The sequence below is a fragment of the Lactuca virosa genome, chromosome 5 (assembly GCF_052849685.1).
Source record: "Lactuca virosa cultivar CGN04683 chromosome 5, Lactuca_virosa_CGN04683_v6, whole genome shotgun sequence".
Lineage (NCBI taxonomy): Eukaryota > Viridiplantae > Streptophyta > Magnoliopsida > Asterales > Asteraceae > Lactuca > Lactuca virosa.
Window position 1 is genome coordinate 179,619,711 of NC_136430.1, and position 3,830 is coordinate 179,623,540.

Genomic DNA, 3,830 nt, shown 5'->3' on the forward strand with positions numbered 1-3,830 from the left:
TCCAATAATTAGATAAATAAACTTCTCGACAAAAGTTTCTTAAAATTGAATATTTGTCGTCAAGCTTTCTAAGACATATAGATTTTGTAAAAACGATAAATACATGTACGATTTTACTTTATGTAAATTATGAACACCGGTTTCTTCTGAATTTTAATTGTAAAATAAATATAATTATCAATCATGTTTATTATGATTTCATTTAACACAATCATAATTTTAACTTTTAGTGAAACCATTAATTTTGTAGCCAAACATTAAAATAAATATTATTAATATATATATATATATATATATATATATATATATATATATATATATATATATATTTTAAGGAAATGAAAGTTAGGAACAGTACCTGACCAGGGTACTGTTCCTCGGGTTAGTTCTCTTTATCGGGGTTAGATCGTATCCGTTTTATTACTCCTTTCTCAGGCATTCCAGAAGCGTCCTCCAACCGCCATCATATAGCGATTGAACATCGACGCCCGACAGATTCTCGCCACCAACATCTCTGACCATCACCCATGCCATCACTGGTGCCGCTGGGGTCTGCCACCGCAGACGGAGATGTGGCTTGAGGAAGTGTTCTAAAGCGTCTTTTTCTACAATAGATCGTCCCTGCCAATAAAACAGACAAGTCTCTTTTCGTTTTTCACCTTCTTTCTCTTCTACCGCCTCAGTCGATGGGTTCTAGGGTTTGATTTAGGGGAATGGGCTTGACGTTGCTGTTCATCGCAATCGGTACACATTCGCATACTAATTTCCCTAAATCAGTTAGCCGCTCCAGCAACCAGGTTTGACTAAAGAAGAAACGACCAATTGTTACTGGTTAGGGTTTTTTTTATTAAATAATAAGCACTTATTAGGCCTGCGATTTACCTGGTGACTCTGCAGGCGGCCGTTTCTTTGCAGTGTTAGTGTTGTTTCCCTCTGAAGAACATCCGTTACAGCAATCCCAGTTTACGACAACAAGGAATTAGGGTTCATATCCCATCTGAAAACAAGGTTCGTTTCTATAATTTCACCTTTCCATTTGATTTAGGTTTTCTTCTTTTAGTTCACAGTTCCAAATTTTCTGATGGAATTACCAGGAATAAAGTGTGATTGGGAAAGAATTACAGACTAGGGTTAGGGTGCTACCAAGTGGAAGCATTCAGAAACATGTTTTGTCAAATGAAATTTTATTTGTTAAAATGATTTATTATCTCATTACTTGCGTTCTTCATCAGGGGTGGATCCAAAGTCCATATTGTGCCACTTTTTCAATTGAATTGAAAGGTGAAGAATACAACGAAAATAAACAAAACCGTGTGGAGGAAGCTAGAGATGAACTACACAGGTTGCTTAATGAGGTATTTTCTGATGTATTTATATATTTTGGTTTGATTTTTATGTCTTTAAACATTATTTCATTATTGTAATAGTTGTGTCATTCGTAGTGCACTTGCTAATTACACGATTGGTGATTCATGTGTCATCCATCATGGAGTCTGCATTGATCAAGAGGGAATTAAGATCAATTTCATTGAACAAAATGCCAGACAATAAATTAATTTCAAATTTTAAATATCTATAATGAAGTCATCCTTTTCAGGTTTTGGTTTTTTCTTTGATGACAAGGGCGCCATGGTGAAGAAGCCTCAAGTTAGTAATCTGCATTCGCTTCCAATAATATTGTCTTTCATTTTTATATTGTCTTCCATTTTTTATATTTCATTTCTAATTTTTTCTGTTTTTTATTTAAGAATTTATTTACCTTTAGATATTATTTATATTGTTTTAAAAAAACTTTGTTTTGTGCTATTTTGCAGTTATCTAAATAATAACTATCTGACCAGAGAAATTCCAGTACTGCTTGCTAGCTTCACTAAACTTGGAATTGAAACACGGTAGTGGAAGTCGTTATAGGGTTTTTAATTTAATCACTGTTGTAGAGAAGGTTCTACTGTTGGATATGTGTATTATATGAAAATTGGTTGTATAATATAATGGATTCCTGTCGGTTCTTAGAAACCACAATTTCAATGAATTTTCTGTATTTGCTGTATTTTTTATGTAGTTTGAAGCATTTTATCATTTCCCTTGGCCCATGCAGGAGTAAAGTGACTTAGAGTGTGATGGAAGTTAGAGTTTGTTGCATTGGGTCCTTTCTAACCATGTAAAGGCTTAAAGTCGATGACTTCATGGGTTAAGAAACCCTATGATGGTCAGCTTTGAAGTTGGGATAGGTGTCTTAACGGATTAAGACATAAAAGTTGATGAAGTTTGATTAGGTATAGTACGTCGGGCGTAATCCTGGCTACGCCTCACGTAGCTAGTCCCGTCCCTGATTGGTCGCTGATTAAGTTGTACGCCCTACTTAAGAGAGAGTACGTCCAATCAGTTGACCTTTGCTATATTTTGACCTTTGGTCAAGATTTAGGGTTTTGGACCATGGGAGGGGCAAAATGGTCTTTTTATCCTTAAAGGGCGTAGTTATTTATTTTGGACTCACGATTTGAGTTATGGACCTTACCTATTAATTAGGGTTAATTATTGTGCTATTAGGCAGAGTCTAGTTCCAGTAGTTCGAGTGTGAGATTTATCTGTCATCAGTAACAGGTGAGTCTCCTCACTTATTCTTACCTGTGTGGTAGAATAGTTCTATTTGTGATGACAAGTTGGGTCTACTGTTATTTTGTATTATGTTTTTTATTTGTGACTGAGACTACGGATAATTTCCAAGGTTGCTGATAACCCATAGAGCGTGCTGTTGTCCAGTAGGACTGCTGATAGTCTAGGGGTTACTGATAACCCATATCTGTTTATTTATGTTGTGTTGTATGTGGTATCTTGAGGAAATCACTAAGCTTTGTGCTTACAGTTGTTGATATATGTGTTTCAGGTACTTCTGAGGATTGTGGGAAGTCGAAGGTCTGATTGTACACATTTGCTGGCAAATTTTGTTACTGGGGAAGTCTATGATACTCTGATATTGTTTGATGATGATTTGTATATAAAACTTATGTTTTTGATGAGTTGGTTTATGAATAATATTTTGATGATTAAGAAATGAAAATTTTAGTTTAAAATTTGAGGTGTTATAATTTTGTATCAGAGCCCTGGTTTGAGGGATTTGGTTGAACGTTAGGGTAATTCCAAACTCAAACTAAGGATCTGAACATTTTCATAAAAACTTTTCAAAGAAATGAAGATTTTTACAGAAGAACAACCCAATTAAGCAGTGTGTACAATCAACCAGAGCTCGAGCGGTAGTTTCCCAAAATACCTCAGTTTATAATATGAGTAGTGTAGAGCTAATATTATATGAGCTGATAGAATTGCATGCCAGTTAGTGGTAGATTAAGGATCCTGCAGGAATGATGTGATAATGTTGTCTTATTTGTGATGCCTTTAGCCTAGGAGTTCGTTCTTATGAGATTGAATTTTTCATTGCTATTTTCTTGGTGTATGATGTATAATTTGTACATAGTTAGGATTTTATAGCCTTAGAATGCCTGATTTAGCCTTTCTGCATGTTCCTTGTTTGGTTGTGGATTTGAGGTAGAATCATTTATTCAAATGTCTATAGAGTCTCGTATTGTGTACAATTGGCATGTGCGAAACAAATGGCGAGGATGGCGGAGATCTTGTGAGGTGGAGCAGTGCTGGGAAGCAGTATAGAGTCGGTGCGTAGAAGCTTAGTTGTGGTTCTAAGGAACCAGAAGGGTGAGTGTATAGCTGATCTGGGGCAATAGAGTCCTTGTGACTTAGGGTCTTGAGAGGATGACTTGAGACAAATACGGGGTGATGAGGAAGGTAGTATTGGACCCGTACTACTGAAAGCA

At 35.7% G+C, this 3,830-nt stretch overlaps 1 long non-coding RNA gene across 2 annotated transcripts; it reads left to right on the top strand.

The window, feature by feature from the left end:
- Positions 1-423: 423 nt before the first annotated feature.
- On the top strand, positions 424-2,050 carry LOC145115850 (uncharacterized). Of its 2 annotated transcripts, none has more exons than XR_013711739.1 (5): positions 424-831; positions 898-1,008; positions 1,233-1,355; positions 1,598-1,647; positions 1,815-2,050. It is a non-coding gene; the product is annotated as an uncharacterized LOC145115850 (long non-coding RNA). The 2 variants fall into 2 exon arrangements; XR_013711738.1 differs by having other exon boundaries at positions 425-797.
- Positions 2,051-3,830: the final 1,780 nt, after the last annotated feature.